A 12,044-nucleotide genomic window follows, 5' to 3' on the forward strand; every position below is an offset into this window, starting at 1 on the left:
TTACCAGCATGTGAAATACCTTGGGGTGTCTAGTTTTTAAAAATATATGACTTGATGGGGTAAATTGCATTGGCCGGCTTCAAAGATACCCGAAATGGCACATGGGGGGAAGAATTACCAGATTTGGAAAAAAAGGTTTTGAAATAGCAAAACGCTACCTGTACTTATTGCCCCATAACGTGCAGAAAAAAGCAAAAAAACATAAAAACATTGGGTATTTTTAAACTCAGGACAAATAGTAGAATCTATTTAGCAGGTTTTTTCATTCGTTTTTGCAGATGAGTAAAAGTTTTTTGTTTAAAAAGTGAGAAAAAGTAATTTTTTAACAAAAAATCCCCATATTTTATCATTTTTTTTTATAGTAAATTAGATGATATGATAAAATTAATGGTATCTAAAGAAAGCCCTGTTTGTCCTGAAAAAAACAATATATAATATGTGTGGGAGCACGAAATGAGAAAGAAGAAAATCACAGCTAAACAGCAACACCGAAAAATGTTAAAATAGCCATTGTCCCACAATATACTACGAGTAAAAACCCCTATTGTCCTTAAGGGGTTAAGCAAGAGAAAAAAAGTTCTGTTTTACTCATTAGTACAGTCATTTGGCAATTAAATTCAATTAACAAGCTTCAACGTTTCAGAGGTGGCTCTTGATTCCTTATGTTTTTTTGTGTTTGCCACTGAAATGTTCTGTAAAGAAAAATGTCAGATCCTGTTGGAACACTTTTGAATCATGGAGACTGGGGAAGGGAGATGGTGGTTATTTAATCAGCACTGAAGACGCAGAGCAAGTGTGATGAACTATAATTCAATATAGATGCCAATAAATGGGCAGACGCAAGTGATATTTATTTTTTAATGTGCCGGAAGGTTCTAACTTTGTACTGTGTTCTTTTTAATGAAGAGTTATTTGGATGACACATTGGTGCCCTTATTATACATGTAGGTGATTTCATGAAAGTGTTCTTTTCATTTAGGGTTTTCAACAATACAAAGTGCCAGCATAACAGCAAGAAATGTAACTTTAAAACTCATTTACTTACTGGCGATCACCTGGCATGTGTGCAACATATTACAATACTATTGGTAAATGAATGCTTTTGATTTCTTTTTGACTATTAGCCGCGGGCATCTGATGGTTACTCATATTAACCAAACCCCAGAACTTCCTGCATTCTCCATTCTGCAGATGATGAGCACACAGTGTGAGTAGATTAGTGCTATCCTCATATGGCCCACGTGTGAGTAGAAAGCACTGTACTAGACACAATCATATTTTTTACAGTGAGTTATAAGATTGTTATATAATGTGCAAAAACACAACTCAGACTCCTATGCCAAGACTGAAACAGCACCCAGCTGAGCATTTACTACAAGAAGAATCCACCTCATTTTAGCAAGCTGTGTTTTCCATGGGTTGTTATCTGGTAAGAGTAGAAACATCTGAAGGATTTTAGACAGTTCATTGCAACTTCCAGCTTTACTTTTATTATCCCTGGCACCATAGGACCTGAACAGATGGCTTCTGTAACTCTTCAGAATGACTACACTCTCCCAATGATAGCACCAGTGTATGGCCCATATGATATGGGTATTGGTCTTGGGTAACCCAACAAGCATCACAATACAAGGGCTTTTCTGGACTTGGGATGGGGTTGGGATCTGGAGCCTTTTAAGACAACCAGACAACAATTAACTAATAAGACTAATAATGAAAAACATGGTAGGCCTTTGGCCCTTGACCTTACTTTGTCTTGGCTTTATTTTATACAGATTTTATTATTCTCAAAATCTGTCAATGTCAGCTCAGATTTGAGACTGTCCAGTTATTTCATAGCATGTGTGTTTGAATTTATTGGAGGTTTGTCCTTACTGATTCACCTGTAGTGTCAACAATTTCATATTTTCAATATTCCCAGTTTTACCCAAGCTTATCTGCAAAAAAATGTTTTTAGTTGGTATGGAATGGAAAAGTCCAAGTTAGTATTTTTTGCGAGACATACTTAGAGGCAGCAACACGTAGCATCATTTGTGTTGGGGTATATTTCTCCCACCAGGCATAATCTGTGCGTGTTTACAGTTTATGACTGAATGCCAAGGTTTTCTCTCTCAGCAGTGGGTTTACTTAAACAAGACACACTTTCCACTTGTGATGTTAATGAGAAATTAAATGAATGGCATTAATATAACAATCACAGCATTTTCGTATGAAATCAATTATATTCTGCAAAGACACAATAGAGTCATCAGCCAAAGACTGTACTTAATTATAATGTTCTTGTGCACTGACCATACTTTATCATAATGATGCTTAGAACTGTATTAATGGACATTTTATGTAACCTAAATATGGTTAAATGCCCATGAAATAGTATGCTGTAACATAGGAATATCCACTTTATGCCAGTCGGTCACTAGGTGAAGTCTTCTAGATGACTAAATATTTGTTAAGCCCTGGACAATAATATTCTGAGACCACACTAGTTTACAAAATAGTATTTTCTCTAGGGGAAAAAAATGGCTGTTTAACCTGTTCTCAGTTATCTAAAAGAATGGGAATATAAGGGAAGAAGTCCACAAATATCAATGTCTGTAACTCAAGCATAGGCTGTCAGAAGTGATAACTAATCTTTCTACCTCTGCCAGGGGCTCAACAGTGTTAGAAGTCAGAGTAACTGTGTGTAAAGCGCAGATAGAGCCTAACAAAAGCTGGCATTGCCACGCAAGGGAACAAGCACTGTCTGATGATGTCAACCAATTGTTTGTTGATCCCAGACCTTGGGAGAACAGATACACATTGTGATGTGCATTTCATACAGCTTAGACCAACTAACCTACACAAGAATCAGTCCTTGGTCCAGTCTTAGATTAAGAATAGCTTTATGCCTATCTCATGCATGTTTAAATGACCCAACTATATTATCATCTACTACTTCTGCTCCATTTATCTACCACCCTTTTGCTAAAGTAAAACTTCCTCACATTAAATTAAAGCATCTGACCTTCTAATTTTAGATTATTATCTTCTTGTTCTAACATTTCTACTCCTTTGGTGAGCAACAAAGAAGGGCATACAGTGAAGGGCAGGGAAGGGCATACAGTGAAGGATGGGACTTGCTACACCACTATAGCCTCATGTCCCATCCATAGGATTTGAGTGCCTACATGAGCTTGGTGCAGGCCACTCATAGAAACTGCAAAATAAGAGATCTGGAAAAAATACTTAAAAACTGTATATAACCCCTACATGTATTGTTTGGTCAGAACAATTACAGATTCATTTGAAATACACATAGGTGTATCCTTCTGTAAAATAACATCACCCTCTGGTTACGTAGGTCACACTGTGAATCATGTACAAAATCATAAGTTGATGACATCTTATTTTTATGAGGATAATTCATCATTGTGTGGAATATGTTTCAGACAATCGTGATATATTTTAGTGAACAATATATACTCTTTTACAGACCCTAAATAATCATCAGTCCATAACATTTACTGTACATACAATCACTTCCTCTTTCACACCCCTGCTATACTGAAACTACTTCCCAAATTGCTTGCACGCACAAACCAGGCTTAGGAACTTCTGAGAAGTATAGGCTAAAGAAGACCGCAACAGTAATTTCACAAATATTTTTGCCAGTTCGCATGGCATCTAAAACAGTATTCATGCCTTTACTAAAATATACAATTGCATTATGTCACATTAATATATACAAAAAAACACAATATAAATGTACTAGAGAATGACATTATATTTAAAAAACTGGGATCAGGCATCTTTAATTTTTGTTCTCACCATTTACCAATTGTGTTAAATCCCTGTCCGTCTTCGGTACATTAAACAGTGTATATACAATAAAGCTACCCAATTAACTTGTCTAAGGGTTATAATGAGATATCTTCATTGTCTGTACTCATCTTACTAAGCCTTTACGTCAGGGTGGGCCAAATACTGGCCCCTATCTGTTAATATACTACAACTCCCATTGAGACTTAAACCACACCTAATCAGTAGAAGTTTAGGAAGGTCCAGTAACAGCAGAAGGCCCAGGAATCAGTTTTGCAGCGGTAGCCTCTATCAGCACAGTCTTTTCGGTAAAACCACTTACACAAATACAACAGAGACTATATTATTGGCCGACCACATCTCTACACTTTCCGCTACTCCTCAGAAATAGTATATCTCTCAGAATCTGAGAAACTACTGCCCTCCGGTCCAAGGTAGAAACCATAACCTAAGAATAACTTCATCACTTTTGCTCATGAGCCCATATGCATGTATCCACATATCTTCCAGGATTTTATTCAATGCACCCACTGATGGCTTTCAATACACATTTACTACATTCTGGACTTACTTTCTGAACATGTGTTTTCCTCCTGTATCTCCAACAAAATAACACTTTGAGCCTATTAAAGTCTAATGTCCCTGACACCCTACTCTGTGAGTACTTTAAAATGAAAAAAAACCCAATAAAACTAAATCCTTCATGATCCGACATCCGAAGGAAAGTGATCCCAATAAAATCAATGGGAGTTCTTTCCTGTTATTGGTCGACAGCTTCAATTGACCAACTGAAATCAATGGGAAGACTTTACTCATGCACACCGGGGTCTAAACCCCACCACGCCAGCACTGGAGCTGACTAGAGGTGAGTATATATCCTGTAGGGAGATGCCTTCAGCAGAAGACATCTCCTGCAGGGCAGTTAGCTTGGGAATGGGGAAATGGGCAAATGCATTTGCAAAACATACCACAAAAAATGTAAAGGGACCATGCAGTTATCATAGCAAAGTGCATATCATGGCTGGAATTTCATTTTAAATAGAGATTGCCAACTTGGCCAATTAAGACTTGAACCCAATGAGCTGTAGATGCTGCAGGCCAGTCTGACAAATCCTGACCGACAGTATGGAGAATTCAATGTGAGTTATATACCGCTGGGCAGCAGCTGTCAGATTGACCTGTAGTGCATACAATTAAACGATGAAAGGTTTTAAATGGTAAAAAAGATACTGTATATATATATATATATATATATATATATATAAATATATGTATGACATTTCTAGATTATGTATTTTCGTATGCTTGGTTTTCTGTATCATGGAGCAGCTTTATGTTACAGGGGAATGGCTTTCCTTCCTTGACTTTTATTAAACTATCCTTCAAGCTCTAATTCAGCCAATTGCAGGTTATGAAATTGACAGTCAATTGAGATATTGTCAAATATCTTCTGCTTCACGAAAACCCAAACACAACTTAGTATTAGAGCATATTAAATTTGGAAGCTCAATGAAAAGTGACAGGCTTGGTGTTTAATTTGCCTTTATCACACCTTTAACTTTCACATATCAGCATAAACTAAACATCTAAAATACCAGCCATTTGGTCAGGAATTGTATTGTGAGCATACCTCTGAACTTACCGAGCAACGGCTTAGAGAGAGGCAAGACTAAGGGCAAGGCATGCAGTGGTGTTTGTATTCTGGCATAGTAAGGGCAGCGGGAAAAGTTGAGGGCACCAACTCTGCTGTAAGACCAGAAGAGGATCACTTTACTGCGTGATGAGACTGACCCTGCGGGAGTGGCACGCCACCAAGCTGCATGGAAGGCAAGCTTAAGACAGGGTAAGTGAGCGCATTTGTATCTGACTATGTGTGTGTGTCTGTCTGGGTATGTTAGTCTGTCCGGGTGTGTGTCTGCCTGGATTTGTGTTTATCTGTGAATGTGTGTGTGTCTCGGTATTATTATTTATTGTTTTATATAGACAGGACATAACAAGTAGAATGTAACCTAACAAATGACTTACAGAGACAACAGGTGAGGAGGGCCCTGCTCAAACGAGCTTACAGTCTAGAGTATGTGTGTGTCTGTATTTTTGTCTTGCTGGGTGTGTGTGTCTGGGTATGTGAACATGTGTGTCTGGGTGTGTGTGGGGAGTGTGGTCATATGTACATCTGAGTTTGTGTGTGTGTCTGTATGTGTGTCTGCATATGTTAGCATGTGTATGTGTGTGTCTGGGTATGTGCTTGTCTGATTATGTTAGCACGTAACAGTGGAAACATCATGTGAGAGCCACCTATAATAAATTTAACCCTGCTTATACCTGCAAGTGGTTCACATTACATGTAACATTTCATATCTGCCTAAACTCCCTATAGGTCCAATTTACTCCCTTCCTATTGGTCATTCCCCAAAGCTTTCTCATCCTCCACATCACTGGCCGGAACTGGTTACTTGTTTTCCTTTCTCCTTACCTATTAGCCCTGTGTTTGGATTTTAATGCATATGATATATGTATATTTATCTGTATATTTTCATGTGATTCACTTTGCAAATGCATGGGGGGATTCTCCAGAATCCCTCAAAATACATCCCCTCTCCGCAGCTAGATGGCCTGCAGGAGATGCATTCCGCTGAATGCATCTCCCTTCCAGCCAGGTCCAGTGCTATGCATGCAGAGGTCTGTTTAAGGCCCTGGTGCACATGTGTAAAGTCTTCCCATTGATTTTAATAGAAGTACTTTCCTGCCACTGATTGGCTGCTTAAGCTGTCAATTAGTGACTGGAATACTCCTATTGATTTCATTGGACATACATACCTGCCACTGATTGACAGCTTAAGCAACCATGGCTGCAAATTCTGTATCAAGTTATTTTATTTGCTCAGAGTACTTTAATACGCTTCTATAGTAGGGGGTGTCAAGGACGCTAAACTGTCCCTTTAAATTCAACAGGTAGAACAGCACCTTTAATGCTAATTTATCTTGTTTGCTGTAGGTCATCACACAGAAGCCATTAATTTAAAGGGAAACATTTACAGCATAATGTATTGTTTAATGCAAATCACCTTTGCAAAGGCTGCATGAACCAATTAACAATAAGAAGCAATAGGGAAGAGATAACTTAATGGGGAGGAATAGTCATGAGAACAAAAAGGTAACATGGCTGCTCTCATGGTATATACATTAGGTGGGTTTTTACTACATTTATACTACTTTTTGAATCTATACACTAACATTTAGTTTTACTTTAGGAGATCTTTTATGTCATATAATTGGGTTACAGGCGAATGTTGCCAACAGCCCCAGTAAAGAAGAATGTATCGTAATATTCACTCTATAAAAACAAAATAGCACTTAGCTGAGGTAAAAGCTGCAGCGATTCTTACCAATGCTTGACTGACACGCATACATACAGGGATGTGAATCGCCGCATCACCATGAAACTTTACAGGGACCATGCAACTATCATATGCATAACGTTGCATTTGAATAATGAAACATATGTTTATAACTCATTATAACCCCAGTATCATAAACGTGAGGACAAAAAGCTACCAGATATGCAACAAAATAACTGAAATATCTTAATTGTTAGATTTATTCACTGAGAATTCTCAGTGATAGAGATTCCTAAAATGGCCGCTGGTTCTGTTGTCTATTTATTCATGGGCACCCGAAGCTCCAATTGTAAAAGGTATCTTCTCATCAATAATAATAACAGAACACGGAGGCATAGTGGGCACAGACGCCCTCCTTAAACATTAGTGCCCTTCTTTTAGCGAAACAACCACTTATTAACAATTTTCCCTGGTTATTTGGGTTAATTCACAACAAGTTAAGTATTTTAGAACTTTTGGGTGCCTAACGAGAAGCCTGTGATTTATATTGTCACCCCTCCTCATACCCAAAGGGTACATTACATTGACTATAACTTTATTTTATAACTTTTTATTTTTTTGTTCTTTGTATTACCCCTCCATCACACAATGTTATTGATTAAGTGATTAACCTTGATTAAGTGATCGTACCTCCTTACTGGACATTTCATTATATTTAATGGAGTGAGAGGGGGCAAAAGGGTAAAATATTAGCTCCCACATGCACACACCACTGCAAATGGCATGGGTTGTCAGCACCTTTGGTTAGTATTTCTTTTTGCTAATGTATTTTTATTTTTCCGGAGGGTTTGATAGTTGCGAGTTGCTGTCAATGGCATTCAGTTCTAAATCTTCCCAACTGAACAGGACTGGAAATCACAAAATTGCAACTGACAGGCAACTGTAGAAATTTCACTTTAAGCTACTTTCACGAGTAGCCAGCACATATTTCTTCTCCTAGATGTTTAGCCATCAATACATTTCCTTAATGTTAAAGGGTTAATTGTATTTCTCTCTTTAACTATAATAGAACCTAATCAGTATTGCACAGAGATTCCTATGATCAGTTTTTAGGGTGTACGTGCTTTGAATATGGACATTAGCTAAACAAGCACATCCAATTAATCACAAGGTAATGCGAGATATGCAGGAAGCATCATCTCTTGTAATGAGCGATGGATGAAGAGCCGTTAAGCTGGTGCTGCCCAGTTATAAAAGGCACGAAGGATCAGGAACGTCACTGTTCTGGTCCCAGGCCGAGCAGATGGTACGGGGCAGAGAATCGCCAGCATTCAGCAGCTTACAGATGCAATTAGTTTATTTGGATTCTTCATGGCTACTAAATGACCTGTTGGTGTTACCTTATATCAGCATCCAAGGGGTTTCCGTTATCCAACACAAACCCTTATCACATAGATTCCCTTTAAAAGGACTTCTTCAATCCTACTAAACCCTTCTTTGCAGACAGGCCACCAAGACAAAGGGGGATATTCACTTACTTTCCGCAATGTTTTCAAACATTTCAATAAACCCAAAACAGCTACAAGACATACTGGTCAACTCCTTTGAAAAGTATACAGTATTTTCACCTCCAGCTGTGTTGAAACCATGTACTTCAAACTCTCTCTTTATTGAATAAACCTTGATACCATACATCAGACACGCCATGGACCCATAACACTAAAAAACTATCATCTCTGTGTCCAGCTTTAAAAGATTAACATCCTGTGAATGACTGTGTCTCATTTACCTGCCACGCAGGTACTTAAAAGTACAACGCAATAAATGAGGGATTCATGTTGACCGCTAGAAACACTAGAGGCTATGAATCAACAGCAAGTCAAGTGCAAAAGTGGTGCAATTCACAAAACATTCCATTTGTTGCTATGGAGACTGTTCCAACATTGTTTCCAGATTTACACTCATGGGCCTCTATGATCAAAGACCTCTGGTGCATCCAAACGCTTAAAAAATGTAAAATAAATGAAAATAAATTTGTGTAACAAGCTTTACTTGAGCAGGATGAAAGTGGGAAGAGCCAATAATGTCCATATGAAGAGGACTAATACTAACCTGTCTATCTTTTATGCAGGGCATCTCCCTTACAATTCTGCCTCATTATTCATATGTCGCTCTCATTTAGCAAGCGAGAAGGCCCAATAGGGATGGTTGGTGTGGCCTGGTAGCTTAAATTGTAATAAAAAGACTCCGCATTGAATGCTTTATTTTAATTTCATGTGAGGCAAATTGGAAAATGCAGTTTGCTCTATAAGCGAGATTAAAGGATTAAACGAGCCTCTCAAGCACTCGGGACACAAGTTTCCAATTAACGATGCAGAAATCAAATTAATAAAAAGAAGTAAGTATTTCTTTGGCAATGGATAAAAAATATGATTTCTGTGTTGAGGCTCTGTTTGGCGGCTCTGTTTGGTATAAGCATCTAGGCGGGCTGGCCCTTCCACAGCAAGCACCTTCCGTCATGCATCTCCACTTACATTACACCATGTGGTCTATAAATTATTACAGAGAAGCAGGAGAGAGGTTCCGTCCAACCATCCCCATGTTCCTCTGGCTTTACCTACATAATTGTGTCCATCTGTTTTTGGCCCACCCAAAATATATGGCAAAACACCTAGATCTCCATGGACCATGCACTTCTAGAGCTGTAACCCAACAGAAAGCAAGCAGGTGCTTACACTGCAAACAAGCATTAACAGTGCTACCTTATGGTGGCTGTCCATATCGGGCGGTCAGCTGTGAATAATATTAACCCAGTCATCTGAGCGGCCAGCATCATGCAAGTAAAAAGCTATACATAAGTGTTCATGGCTTTCTCCTATAACATCTTGAAGGTGCTGTTCCACTAAAGTATTAATTGAATAATAAAAAAAATATGTTAGCCCTATGGCATCTGCTCTATAAATATAATTTAGTAAATTATTAATAAACCTTAGCAGATCTGTCCTTTTGTCCACAGGCGTAGTCACATAAAAACAATGCAGAAGTGTTTTAAAAAAAGCTTTTCCAATTTCTATGGCAACAGCCTATCAGAGCCGTAAATTGTTGAATCCATATGAATCAGAATAAAAAGTCTGCTTTAACAAAATGTTGAAGTGATTATTAGCCAAAGTTTATAAAACTGGGGATTTCAGTCACCAGAGTAATAGAAAAATATGTTTCAGTGACCAGTGTGGAATAACTCAATAGGATGAAAGAATTATGGAAATCCTTTGATTTTTAAAACATAGGTTTTTATGTGTAGATATAATTTCATAGTTCTATATTTGCAGGTTTAACAATGGAACATTCTATAGAATGGTATATACCATATATAAAATGTGTTTTGGAGACATAGTATACTCAGTTATTAATGAAAAAGGAGATTATTATTGTTTATTATTATTATTATTATTAAAGCAGGCAAAACACAGATTTAATGATAAGGTAATTAAAAGTGAAATTTTCCTTTTAAAGCATACCATTAGTGCATGCTTATATGTGTAAGGGGAATTGATTTGTGGCTGTGCACTTGTCCTCAATCCACTTTTTTGCAGCTTTCCAGGAACGCTGACTGCACTTTTAGAATCAATAAAATATTTTGTTGATAGCCATCCTTTAATTGCACTGTGCTCTGCAAAATTTGTATAATAAGAATTTAACACAGGAATGGAAAAAAAAACATCTGCTTTTCTGAAATAAATTTCTAGCATGTCTGTCTACCAGAGTAAGTAGCAAACTATTTAAGGTTGGTTTACTTGTTCTGGTATTGGAGGTTTAAAGGTACTTTTCCATCAACTTTGATCATTGTATCATTTTTTTTGACACCTAAATGCAGTATTAAAAACATACCGTAATTCTGTTGAATGTCCAAACCGCTGCCAAAAATAATTATTTAACCATGATACACAGATTTTCAGGGAATTATTAAAGGGACAATTTAATGCTCCACTACTTACTTGACGCAGACATGGCACCCCTGCTGCAGCAGCTGCCCTCCTCTTCCATGGTACAGCTATTCTAAAAAGTCTAATACTTTTAATTGTCTGCACTGCACAAGCTGACTCCTCAAAATTCACTATGATGATTAACATATTACAGTTTGGGTTAGGCTACGTAGGCTAATTATTGTTTCTAATCGTACAATCTTCCATGTCTAAAAGGCTGGCTGCTCGAATATTAGCCAATGTTTAACATTATTTAAATCAAGGACCATAACAGTTAATAAACCCTATTTCTATTTGGTAAAGAGAGTAATCAGACTTACCGGACCACACACAAAGGTTCATTTCTAACTCGTCTATATTTTTGGGACGCAGTGGAGAGCTGGTTATACCTAGAACATTTTCTTATTATAAAAAACATCTAGACAATTCACTGGAATGGAACATTATAGGGTATATGGATGAGCCCACACAGAAACCGCTATTCAGATACCATTCCTCCCTAATTCCCACTCTGCATTATGTATCAATACAGTATACTGTATGTGGGTGTGTTGTCCAGGATGGTTCTGTTTAGCGCAGTCTTCACAAAGCACCTATTTTATCCTGATCAAATATTAACCCCTACCTGTTGTTGCCTCCGGCACACACAGATCCCATCTATATCAAGATATACCCAGTCTGTGTTATCTGTGCTAACAGTCCCTAATAATAATAAGAATTCTGGCTACGGATTGCATACTTTGTATAGCCTTTATGAATACTTTACCTGTATAAATTTGATTTGCAGTGGTCCCAATCAAGACCCTTTTATGCTATAACAACACTTTTTCCTAGCAAAAGCAATGTTCAACAAGGCAAAATATTATTATTATTATTATTTGTGTACGGAGTCTGGGGCATAGTGTGATGAATGAGAATAGTGAGA

The sequence above is a fragment of the Spea bombifrons genome, chromosome 8 (assembly GCF_027358695.1).
Source record: "Spea bombifrons isolate aSpeBom1 chromosome 8, aSpeBom1.2.pri, whole genome shotgun sequence".
Lineage (NCBI taxonomy): Eukaryota > Metazoa > Chordata > Amphibia > Anura > Pelobatidae > Spea > Spea bombifrons.